Source organism: Eptatretus burgeri, chromosome 8, assembly GCF_056783735.1.
Source record: "Eptatretus burgeri isolate ZD-2024b chromosome 8, Ebu_testis_v1, whole genome shotgun sequence".
Lineage (NCBI taxonomy): Eukaryota > Metazoa > Chordata > Myxini > Myxiniformes > Myxinidae > Eptatretus > Eptatretus burgeri.
This window is the reverse complement of record NC_140968.1, coordinates 13,896,774-13,910,265: the sequence shown is the minus strand read 5'-3', so window position 1 is coordinate 13,910,265 and position 13,492 is coordinate 13,896,774. Positions and strand designations below refer to the sequence as shown.

General features: G+C 44.3%; 1 protein-coding gene across 2 annotated transcripts in view; it reads left to right on the top strand.

Moving 5' to 3' along the window:
* The window catches only part of LOC147021147 (protein NATD1-like), an 81,288-nt gene that overhangs the window by 34,981 nt on the left and 32,815 nt on the right, over window positions 1-13,492 (top strand). The window contains exons 4-5 of one of the 2 annotated variants that reach the window (XR_015060722.1): window positions 6,933-7,019; window positions 8,227-9,308. The exons of the other annotated variant lie outside the window; for it this stretch is intronic. The gene's annotated coding sequence lies outside the window, so the exon portion shown is untranslated. Of the gene's footprint in view, window positions 1-6,932; window positions 7,020-8,226; window positions 9,309-13,492 lie in introns of those variants that run through there. 2 annotated transcript variants of the gene reach the window in all.

Below are 13,492 nucleotides of genomic sequence, written 5' to 3'. Positions count from 1 at the left end.
TTAGGAGGTGCTCAGTCATGTTAACATGGCCACCCAAGTCGGATTCAGAATGATGTACTACAACCGATGAAATGTTCAGAAGCATACCCCTATGATGTGTACTAATGATTGAAACATGTATTTCATCCTTTAATTGTCACTTCTACTTTCCAGCTAATTAGTCAAGATCTACAAACGTGCAAACCCCCCGGCCCGGCCCGTCCATCCCCAAAATGAACAATGGTAGGGGTCCATAGATAAGCTTGGTAGGAGGCGCCTCCTGATCCCCCATTTATTTGTATTTCTTTCCCTCTTCTTCATATTCTGTAGCCGCTGCTAATACAACAGGCTGACTACCATGAATGACCCTGACGTTGAATGAAAGCTGATTACCAAATGATGTTGATACTTGGACAGCCGATTACCGAACATAACAAGATGGCGACTGTGCGAACCCCCCCCCCCCACCCCTTGTCTGTCATGACGTCGATTTCTTCCATAAAATAATAGTAGAAACGAATGCCTGTCAGCTTGACCACACAATGTAAGGTGACATTGCAGTTAAAAATGACAAACACAAATCTATCCATATCTTAACGAAGACACGTCCTTTGTGCTTGGCCGTTTAAAGTTTAAACGGTGAAGACGGACTGATGACGTGCCTGGACGTGTCCTAACTATGAGTGATAGGAGCTCTGAAGCGCTCGAGCTATGAATGGTCGTCAGACCGTCCACGAGATCAGTAACCAATCACAGCAATGACATAAATGTGAGGAGGAGGAGGAGAAAACAATTTGAAAACCCCTCCTATTGACAGAGTCAAACGTCCGGGGTAGTAAATCTGGGGAAGTTGTCGCATGAGGATCGAATAAAACTGAAAACGACTCGTTTACGCGAGTACCATGACAGCATTGTTTCCATGGAGACGCCATGTTAAGCCGTATTGAGCCCTGCATTCCGTTGCAGTGCTTGCTCGAGTGCTCTGAAGAGATGCTTAGTCGCGTTAACGTGGCCACCGACGCCGTATTCGGTGGCCGTGTAGTAGCTGCTTGATAACGTAACACACCCCTAGATTCGACTCGTGTTCCCTTTTCATCTCCCACTGTGGGAAGTTTTTCTTGCCTCCATTTCCCCTTTTTCAGCATCCTTTGTATAAGAGTAGACGTGAGTTCCGCATGATCATGAACTACATCACATCATGAATGTCCTTGAATGGGAACTGCATTCTCAAGATTTGAGCCCTTTTGCCGATTCCTTTCATGTGATCTCCATTACCTTCGCATTTTCCCCACTGTGAGTTCCTAACCCAAGGTTTCACAGCACCAATGATTCTCTCCACATGTCCATGTTTTGTTTGAGCAACAGCAAAATAACTTTTAGGCAATCTTTACACTTTCTCCAGATATTGCAGTGATGCCATCTTGTTTCAACCTGTTGATGTGGAGGGTGGCCATGATGTCTTGTCACCCCTTATAAAAATTGTGATATTTCCTTTTGTCATACCAGCTGACAACAAGGAAGGGTTCTACAAGTTGTAACCACATACATTTGTGGTAGTCTTTGACTTTATTACACATTTTTACAATGTATGATACAAGCCTTAAGTGTCGAGTGGATCCATTTGTCCTCCATCATTATCATTATCGAGAATAATTTTGTGCCACATTCTGTGGGAGCACTAGCAACCCAGACACTAACAAAAATTCGTTATTCAATGGTCTAACAGCCTGTATCACCAATGGTTATGTTCACTCAATCGCAAAAATAAATAAGCACTGCACACAAAGGCAATGTCAATTTTTATAAGGGGTGACAAGATGTTGTGGCCACCTTGTAATGTGTGACATCACGACGGTTTCCTTGGCATTCGTAAAATTGCCGGAAGAACCGACGCGCTCTTCCTTCAATGTTTGATTTCTTGTGAGGAGTTCACCGGATAATCACCGAGTGGCAAAAAGTTTTAATCCTCTCGGGTTACACACGGTTGGAGCACGGTAACGGCTCGTCCCGCTCGAGGACTGTCGAGGGTGTGAATTCCCCGGTAGCTTTCCTGCGTGGGTATTTAGGTATGTTGAAGTTTGGCAATTCACCCTACCCCACACGGTCGAATTATTGGCGATTCATGGTCCTGTAAGGGACCCGTACCTTCGGACTTATCCGAGGGTCACGACCTAAATTCCGGGTGTTCGGTGGAGACGACTCCACTGCTCCATCTAGCGGTCGTGCTCGCCACCGAGACCCGGCACTACAACAATATATGGTTCTTTGCCCCACTTCTCTGCGGTTGTAAGGGAACACCGCCTTCGCCTTGCTGGTCATGCGATGCCACATAAAGAACTTGCAAAGAAAGTTCTACTCTGGAAGCCTGAAGAACCACGGAGGAGGAGTCGTCCCCTCACGACCCTTTTGATACATCATTGAGAAGGACACCAGCTTGAGTGGCGTTGATTTAGTCACTGCAATGTCTCATCAAGAATCCTTGAAAGATCTCATCCTGTCACTACATTAAGTGGATGCCAAAAGAAAAGAAAAAAAAATTAATGTCGACGCTCTTTCATTTGGGATATTTATGATACTGGCGAGCACCCCCACCCTCCAGGCGGGAGTACACATTTCAACCACCGAACACGGATGGACGTTTGGTATCCAGAGAGTCACAACAACATAAGACTGTCAATGATAGCACCGCGATCAATATAGTAATCACCAGAATGAGTCATGAGGTGAGGAAAGCAAGGGATAAAGACACAGCACCGTAACCACCAATATTGTAATCACTGCTCGGAGAGGTGAGGAAAGCGTGTGATCGAGACGTCGCACCATAATCACCAATATTATAATGACCGAAGGGAAAACCATGCACACACCCAATTGGTCAGTGCTGTAACACATTGCCAAGTCAATATCGCTGATATAGATGCAGCTACACAAGCACTATTTATCATGGATTATGGTAGTACTCCATAAAGAGGGATGATTGAGGAAAAAAAATGGCTGCCCTTTCAAATGTGTACACAATGATAGGATTATAGCGAACGCAGTGAGCTTCATACTTAACGCGTGCATGTGAGAGAATAGGAAACAACAAAAACAACACAATACCCTGCCAATTGTGAATCCGTGTCGTTGCCTATGACCATTTTGCTTCCGTTTTTGTTTTGTTTCTGTTTTTTTATTGTTTCCGATTTTTGTCATGGGGAATGATGCATGCCGGGAGATAAAGGCATCGTCGGAGACATGAAAGACCCAAATAATATCAGACATGGTGTATATTTCCTCCACTGATTTTAATAAAGATATCTCCCGCATCATCAAAAAATAATTTTTCATCGTGATTTACATTATTTGATCGCTGATCCTGAATCCAGGCCGAAGTAACTGGAAATTGCGTATACAGTTGTCAACAACTTATAGGTAAAGTCAGAAGCGAATGTGAGAAGAATTCTACGTTCGCTTCTCGGCTTTGCCTGTTCCACATTAAACTACTATGGGGTGAAGTCATAAGCATTTAAAAGCCACACCTCTTATTCTTGAACATTTTCTGAACTACTAAGACTTAAAAAGATGCCAGAGTACATTGTTAAAGTGCCACATCGGGAGATCGCTAAAACGCCAATTTGTACTTCTTCTTCCCCTCCAAAAACAATGTAAAACTGTAGCCTGACCGAACTCAATAACTGCTGAAGCCATGGTGGTGATTCCAACGCGACGAAGTTACTTTGGCTCTGGGCTAGTGCACGCAACCCCAAATTAAAAAATATATAAAACATTAATCGTTGTATTAGGAAGGGAAGTCGAACCTAAATTATGGATTCAACCAAACCAGGCCAGGATTGTGGGAGCAGGTGGGGGGGGGGGGAGGAAGATGGACAATACCATTCCAAAAGTGATACATATCCAAACCATCACCCAAATCAACTGAAACAGGTATTAAAACAATTTAATAATATAGTTAGGGGTGGGGGAGGAAAAGAGTGTACCATAATCCGAATTTAATAACGTAGTTGGCTTTAATCCATACCAAAATAACACAATATATAAAACATGAAACATTTTATTACTTTAAAAAAGATTGCAGAAACAAGAAACAAAAAAACATTTAAAAAATGTAAAAACAAAGGGATGAAATCTCTAAAAAAAATAACCAAACAAGGTAGGAATGACACCACATTACGATGCCACAATACGACACCACAATCCTCTTATGATTTAGCATCACGATATTGTTGCGGACTTGGGATTTGAGGCTCATCACAAGGGGAAGCGCTCGGGTTCCTCCCGAACAACCGATCACGAGGCCGCTGGGCGCAGATAACTTCGCGCACTGACAGGTTGCTCGGCAACCACGAACACCGATTGGCACGGCCAATCCAGGCAGGGTTACACTACTTCGCTTTATACCTTACCTGTGGACGGCTGGTCAGTTAGAGGCACGTGCCCTCGATGCGTGCAGCCGAGCAGAGCAACTAAGTACGCACTGGATAATAAACTGATAGGGTGGAACTTCCTGGCTGGGCTAATGTGCGGATCGTGCTGCACAAATGGAGGACAAGATGAAACGAGCTGGGTACATTTATGACGAGCAATTTATTACAGCAAGGTGAGGAAATTATGTGGCACAGTCATGGGTTTATTTATAAGATGTACAGCAGGGGAAAGCAAGGAATTTGTGGATGCAGCAAAAGAAAAGAAAATTATTCATGAAAGAGACACAGTGCAGAGTTTCACTGATATTAACTTCTTCAACCTTACTTATGTTACACATGTTACAGGTGCCATGACACACACACACACACACACACGGAAATTAGAGTAAGCCCAGAGACAGGAGAAGCAGTTGAGGTGTCGGCAACATTGTACCTGGTGTGGTCAATGGATCTACACAACCCAATCACTTAAGAAGGGGGAGGAGGGAAGAAAATGGGGGGTATTTATGATGCGTGAGTGGGAGGTGCAAAAATATGGTGCAATGTGATGAAAGAGGAAGGTGTGAAAGGTGCAAATCGGTGATGCTCTTTTAGTGGACGAGGCACAGATAGAGAAAAGATGTGGAAGAGAGCTTAACGGGGACGTGTGAGAAAGTCTGTAAGTGGTAAGGAATATTGGCTGTGGAATGCAGTCAAAGTCAAGCAGTAATGACCACGGCATGTCTTGGTAACTGCTCGCTCTGCCCTGCTCGCCTCACTCGGTTGCGCTGACCCCTCAGCTCGGTTGCGCTCGGCTCGGTAAAGGCTTTGAAGAGATTCGGCTTGGAGGTTGGACGAAAGAGAGAGATTGATCCTGATTTGCTCTCTTTTATAGAGCCTGGAGTGGAGGAGGCCAGAACATGGAACAAAAGAGCCTGTAGGCGTTTCCGAGCTCCCCCTTTGGTGCATAGCCATCACCTTGCACCATAGCCATGCCCTGTCAGGCTCCAGAGCCAAAAAAATTCTCAGTAGCCTCCGAGCCTGGCCACACAACACAGCTCCGCAATTTACATTGGCCGAGGGTTTTCGTGAGTGCTCTCCGGCCCTGAATGTGCGCTGAACTGTTTGAGTGTTGTTATTTCGCAGAATGTCTCACGCATGGTTGCGTGAGGTAAGAGAGGAGTCGCCCCGACACTACGTTCTGCTTCTTTCACCTCAGCTCTTCTTGTCTCCTTTCTTCCCGGATTGAATGATGGCCATGTGTCTTTTGTTTAAGTAAGTCTGTCTAAGAGGAATATGTACTGGGGTAAGTCTGCTCTTCTGTGCCTTTTGCCTGCTTATATATACTCGCTTTAATGATTGCCTTGCTTGTTAAATAAAAGATTGTTGTTTGTTCTTTTTAAAATCTGCCTTGTTCATGTCCTTTCTTCCATTGAACTGCCAAAGCATGTACGTAATAGAAGGGAAGGTTTTGCCCTGCTAATTGGCTCTGTGGGTTAGTCGGTGCTGCACCCACTGTCCTGCTTGGCAGTAATAAGTACTCGGGTGCATGCTGCGGGTGTGGACTCTAGCTCAGGTAGTCGTACGGAGTAGGTAACGTGGCTGTGGATGCAAGGACCCTGCTCGGTGTAATTTATTTTGCCGGCGTCCACGTTGACAACCCGTTGAGCCATGGAGTTATCCGTGGCCGGCAGCCTCAGGTTCGGTTGTGGCAGCGGGTCCGAGTCTGCACCTTGTGAGCCCAGCGCGTACCTATACCATAACAATATATCTTAAACCAGATGAAGGGGGCCCTACACTTAGTATCGCTCTAGGCCCATTCTTGAATTTTTTTTAATTTTTAAGTAATTCTTCTCCATTGATGTTATGGCCAAAAACGATATGTAGCATGACATTTCAAAACGTTATGGACGGATTCGGAAAAAAACTTGGTGGATGCGTTGGTTAGGTGACAAGAACAAGCCGATTCGATTTTGGTTCAGATCCGGCTTATCAATGGCATAGAAAACGTAAACTGTTCAGCCTGGCCGAGGTATGCGCTCCACCGAGTGCCGCTAGAGGAGGAGATTGTGACCATACTCTGTGCAGAGCATTGGTGCTGCTTTCGCAGTCTCCTTGGCTATAGTTCGCTTTTAAATTCGTTTTCTCCACAACTTCTTGAGCGATTGACACGAAACTTTCACCATAGGAGCACCTACCCCTGGAAAATTTTTACAAAGGTCCATGATGATTGGATGGAAAATGCACCAGGCACTCCACAAAGTCTGTTTTTTGGAAGCATGGGGTTGCAGGGTTTCACGTACCAGAAATTACCGTCCTCGCTTCACTTGGCCTCGGCCGAATAACGCACAACTGCAGTCGTTGGAGCAGATAGAGAAACAATGAACTTTAATCTAACGTTGCAGCAATAAAAAGATCCCAACGATATCCATGTTATGTGGCTGGTAGGATGGCCTAGAAGTGTGCACACTCGCTGCTAAGCTGTCCAGCCTGGGTTTGAATCCCTACCCAGCTATAATAAACTGTAATTCCTTCCTTAATCTGCAGGGGACACTGCATCAGCTGCAAAGCCATGCCCTCAGCCAATGAGGCTACCCCGCACCCTTATGCTGCATATGAAAGAAGATGGCCGAGGTGAGTGTACCAAGTCCTCTGTCCCCAGTGAATAAGGGATACTATTGATACATGGAGTCGTGACTGCATTGTACACTCAAGATGAGTTATACTTTAGTTCCTTCCCTGCAATTAATAATGGGGAAATGGGGCTTTTAATTTTTTTGAGGCCATTCTTAGATTTAAAATTCCACTCAACCAAAGAAATAGAGTTCCACTTTGTCACTATCCATATGTTAACGTTGCAAGTCAACCCTCAAATAACACCATTGCACTCACAGTTCGGTAGTCGTTTCACTTCCATAGTGCTGTGACACGGAATTGCTCTTTCCATCCTGTTTTTGAGAGAATCTTTGCTCCTGATCACACAGGCCGGTTTGCTCTGTCCCAGGACAGAGTTCCATCATAAATGTCATGCGACTTTACTTTGTTCAGCTGCAGCTTGTCACATGCAACATTGCAGAAGTGGGCAGTGTACAGCTGAGTATTGGTAAACATGGCAGTCGCTTCATGCGCTGCGTTTCAAATTGTAACTCGAAAGCATCTGAAAATGCAAAGCCCATCCGTGTCCGCTTTGTACTCGAACTAAACTTGACGAAAACAACAGTTAAAAAAAAATTGTACATTCTATTCATTTGTGTTCTCCACAATCTCAAAATAAATGTTTGTTGAAGATTTGATGACACAAGCTCAATATTGGTAAAAATGTTACGGCCTCGACATACGCACTGAATGTCAATGGTAAACAATGATTTTGATTAAAACATTTATGGCTGGTCTACCACTTCACCGATGACATGATTCCTTAAAATCCCTTATTCGCCATTGGGAGTAGAATGAGATATGCCAAGTTTCAAATTTTTCCGATCAGCGGTTTCAGAGATGTAATGTTTTAATTTTATGCGTTTAATCCAAGATTGCTGCCACATCACATGACCTACGATGTCACAATTATAATTAGAATATTTTCCAAGGTTGGGAAAGGTGGGGGGGGGTGCTCCTACCCTGAAAATTTTGTGTCAATCAGAAAAGTGGTTGTTGAGAAAAAAAAAAACAAGGACAAAAAAGGGTCGACCAATAATAGTGTTACGGAAATGGCCCTTAGTAGGCTACTAAATATAGGATTAGCCCAGATCCCCCATTAAATGCATGTTTCGCCAGGCTGTTCGGTAAAATGGACGTTACATGTGTGTTGGGAGATGTCACAGGCTGTTATTTGTTTGTGCAGAGGTGGTGGATCGAGAGCTTCCTCTTCTTCCTTCCTCTCTCCGGACAATAGTCCCCGCCCAGCGCTGAGAGGGGGAGTGGCCAAAAAGAGGAAGTGAAACGAAGGGGAGGAGCCAGTGGCTTGGAAGCGAGCGAACGAAGGAGAGACAGTGGTGATTCTGCCGGGAGAGAAACTGGACCTGGGCGCGCCGGGTCTGCCTTATGTGGCCTGGAGAAGCGAGCCAGGGCCGAAGGAAAGGCAGGGAAAGGACTGCAGGAGGTCTGTCTGCCCTCGGCTGGATGAGAGATGACTGGTGGGAGTCGTGATCTGCTGTGTAGGGGACGGCTGTGTCTGTCTGTGATCTGCTTCGTGAAGGAGGCCTGGTGAACAGGCCAGGGCTGGACTTGTATGCTGGACCTTGCGAGAAACCAGCTGAAACCCATCGTCGATTTGACGGTCTTGTGCCGTCGACCTTACGCAGGGTCAGAGCACGCGGAGGCCGCGTGCGGTGCGAAAAAAGAGGGTGAGCGCCATCTTGCCACGCGGCGTGCTCGAGCTTGGGGGCTCGAATCCGTGGACATCCGCTTGTTACGAGCGACATTCGTGCTTTTCACACTTTCCTCTCGTCCATGAAACATCACCAAGTACTCTGTCTTGTCTGCATGCTGTCTCTGTCTTGTCTGCATGTTGTTTAAGGTATATCTCGGTTGGGACCCCCTTGAAACCCGTAATCTGTAGTTCCCTAGTTAAGAACGGGTTATAGATTGATAAAAACATTGTCGTGAATATTTTGCTTGTGTTGTGTTCCCCGATGTTCCCCAATAAATCTGGCTGATCCGTATGAAGTTGCCGCTTTGGATTAATTTGTGTCGCATCGAGGAACGATCCGTTCGATTGGTATATAAAACCAAAATGGTTACAGACTGGCAGAAAATGCTCGGCATCTGACAAAACCAGTCTGTAACCGGGGTCTATTTCCCCAACTGGTAAGGTCCAGGGGTACGTTGGTATCGCGATTGAAGACGCGTGACCCGAGACCTGTGCCGAGCCAGCCGGCGTTATAAACCCCGGAGGCGGCAGTGGTGAGGGTGGCACCGAATCTGTAACGTTTGGCTATCAAGAGTCGGGTGCGAATCCCTCCGTCGCCGATCGTCAACAATAGTAACTAGACGACCCGTGAACCCGTTGGGTTCCCATTGTGACCGATTGATGAAAAAATCATTTCAAAAAAAACAACATAGCTCCAGCGAACTATACCGCTGAGGTTGTTTGCATTGATCAAATAATCCCGAAGAGTACTTGGCTGCATTGGGAATTTATTTTTTAAATAATTTTTTTCGTTGCCCGATTTGAACGAAACTTTATATTGCGCGTCAATGTGAAAAAAAAAACGGAGAAAAGAAAGTCGAATAAATTATTGTGCGTAATCTTCTAAACACAATTTTATTTATTAATAAACACGGAAGTATTAGATCAAAATGGTGATGCTTATTTTATGCTTAAAAAAAAATCGTTCGTTGTCTGTACTAAATGTTTGAGATTTTTAAATAAATAATTTCAAGAAAAAAAAAAGATAGCTCCAGCAAACTATACCGCTGAGGTTGTTTGCATTGATCAAATTCTCCCGAAGAGTACTTGACTGAATCGGGAATTGATTTTTTTTTTTTTATAATTTTTTCGTTGCCCGATTTTAACCAAACTTGATACTGCACACCGCAGGGTAATGACGAGTAAGATGGCACGAAAATTTTTGCGCTATCGTGTACCATTTTGGCTGTATTTCGGGAACATACATACACACAAGATGAGAGCTTTAGTAATAATTGATAATATATAGATTGATTAATATAATTGATTAATATAATAATTGATAATAATTGATTAATATATAGATAGATAATAATTGAAACTGCTGGCACCGAGAAGCCCCACTCTAGATGAGTGCACGATGATGTACAATTGACAATGGCAGCCTGAATCTGATTATGCAAAGTTTGAACTCAATCGATCAAAAAATGAAGATGCATTTTAAGTTTTCATAAAATCCAATATGGCCACCACGTCACGTAACCTATGACGTCATCCGGAGTATAAACATCAATTTAAGTGGCGTACTATAAGTGATCCAAGTTTCAACTCAATCGAAAAATGAAGATGTTTCAAAGGTTTTCATGAAATACAATATGGCCACCAGGTCACGTGACCTATGATGTCATCCTTCAGGTATGTATAAATTCAAGCGGTATCCTTTAGGTGGTCAAATTCTCAGGTTCTTCCGATCAACAGTTTGACATGTAGGTTGGATACAAATTTCGGGGAATCATAATAATCCATATTATAAAGGAGTGTCTGTCCGTCCGTCCGTCCCCAAACTACTCCCTCATTTTTGGGGCCAGCCCCGCCGAACGTTCTATGGAACGTTTTGAGGTCCCAGCCGGTGTCCTAAGGTGGGTGGGAGGTTTCATAAATACCTCAATACAATGATGATTTTGACTTTCGATCCGTACCCGGAAGTAAACACAATCATGGGTTCTGCAGAAACATTCACTGGCTTGACATCTCAGTGCAACTGTGATTTTGAGTTTCGATCCGAACGACACCGATTTTATCCATCCTAAGGTGGATGGAAGGTTTGATAAATTTCTCAACACAATTACGATTTCAATTTTCCATCGGTCCGAAGTGTTTTTTTTTTATCCGCCTTTTCTTGCTGGCAGATTTGTTTGCATTGGATGTCACGTGAGAACGGCGTCTATATTCCTTTACCTCACGAGTGTTTGTATTTTGTTATATTAATGGTATAGGATTAATTTGTGATTGGAATGATGTTGTTTGGAAAGAAAATATAGAGAGATCGAGTTTAAAGCAGAACGAGGAAATTATGAGGAGTTCCACCCGTGACATTCGCCGTTTCCACATCTGTTTGCTTTTGAATGCTCGAAGGTGCAACACATGTATATACCACAAGAGTACAAAATGCAGAGAAAATGCAAAAGAAAAAGTCTTATCGAGCGGAAACTCTGACGCTCAAAAGAAACAAAGGCAGACGGGATGATGCCCATAGGACACAAGAGCAGGCAAGAAACACTGAAACTCACAGAGAGGCCAGACAAAGTTCAAGCTTCAGAGAGGAAGAGCAGGCAAGGGAAACTGAAGCTCACAGAGAGATCAGACAAAGTTCAAGCTTCAGAGAGGAAGAGCAGGCAAGGGAAACAAGCTCACAGAGAGGCCAGACAAAGTTCAAGCTTCAGAGAGGAAGAGCAGGCAAGGGAAACTGAAGCTCACATAGAGATCAGACAAAGTTCAAGCTTCAGAAAGGAAGAGCAGGCAAGGGAAACTGAAGCTCACAGAGAGGCCAGAAACAGAAGATGTGATGCTGCTACAAATCTAAGGTGTGCTTTTAATAATTCTGCTGAAGAGTTTGTCTGCAGAGCCAGTGTGGGAAGCATGACTGATAAGCCTGAATACTGTGGTGCTCTCAAGTTTCCTGCTGAAACACCAACTCAATAAGCCTGGTGTTGGCTTCGTGGCTAGGGCAGCGGCTTGGGATCCTAGGGTCCTGAGTTCAAGCCCCGTTGGGCCGCTGAATTAATACACCAGGGGGTTGACTCAGCCTGCCATCCTTCCGAGGTCGGCAAAATGAGCACCAGTGTACTGGTAAGGGGGCACTGCATCAGCGGCAAAAAAGCCGCGTCCCAACCAACGATGCAACCAGCAGCCACAGGCTGCACTCGATAGCCAACCAACTCAATGTTGCAGTAAAGTTCAAGTTTATATTTCCACAATTATTTATAAAATACAAAATGAGTAATTAAGACAATATGAATATGAAGTGATGTGGAGGAGTCTTTGTTAAAAGCCAGGCTTGTATTATATAGACCTCCATTTCATGCATATTAGATAATAACATGCATGTATTACATACACTTGGACTTATTTGAACAACACAGATTGAGAGTGAAAGAAGAAGCAGAAATAAAGGAAAGAGGGAGAAAAATAGGGAATGGGGAGATGGCTCCAGTAAATACTACTGTAACATAAATTTCACCATTACAGTAGCTTGAAATTATACTACTTGGAATACTGGTGAACAGAATAAGATTATCAATGTGTCAGCTCTATATTTATTCGGTAGTCCTAATTTCAATTCACGTTTAAATGAATAAAGGCCGGGAATTGATTTCAGGTTCGTCTAATGGATTCCAAAATTTGGGTCCCACAAAAACGAACGTTTTCTTTGCAGAAATTTGTTCTAACGTGCGGGGGATGGGGCATCCTGGTTTATCTTGTAGCGTAACCGTGGACTTGATAATTTATGGTGAACAATTGCACAAAGTTATTTGGTAATTATTGTCCATCGAGCTGGAACATAAGGGTTCCCAACTGATACAAGTAAAACTTGTTTATCTTTAAAATTTTCTTTTCAAGAAACAAATCCTTTGTATGAGATTGTCAGGACAGGCCAGATTAGATCTGTGACTTGCTGCAGCTACCATGTAAAGCTGGACTCACCTGTTTCATGGTCAGGTTGGTGGTAACTAAACCATCTACCCTACCAGCTTTCCTGGTGAGGAGGGTGTTTAGATATGGACACCCAACAGGATAAAAAACAAAACCTGTCAAAGGGCGCAGGAGCTCCTTGTGAACCAACGGCCATCCATAGCGAGTGCCCAACTGTGTCTGCGGACGTCCTCCTGCAGTTGGGTTACTTTTTTTTGAGGAGTTTGGTGGCAGGATTTTCACTCCGGCCACCATAAAACCCTTCATTCCGCAAAACGCAAAAACGCAAAGAAAATTGAAAACCCACTTTGTGGGAGTACCTCCTGTGCAGCTTCCCTCCGCAGAGCAGCTCACCGGATGACGAGATTGGGGCAAAAACTTTTGGAACCCCGCTCTTTGATGACAGGAGGAAAACCACGGGGTAACCTTCACGGGTCAGATTCTGGTTCTGTGTGTTGGGGTGATGCTGAGGTGTCGTCTACCAGACGGGCGGTCTCCTTGGGTTAACCTGAGACGGTCCCGTGCCTGGAATGTCCTGTCCCTAAGAGAGGATGATCACCTGTCTCTGTTATCATCTGAGCTCAAGCATTTAGACATTGGTATTGTAGCAAGCTCTGAGGTTCGGAGACCAGAGCGGGGCGAGATCATGGCGGGTGGTTACACCTACTACTGGTCTGGTCGCTCTGATGGTTACCATACCCAATGAGTTGCTGCAGCTGTGTCAAACAAGCTGACTCCAATGATAATTGAGGTAACACCGGTCAATGAGCGTATTATGAGACGAAGG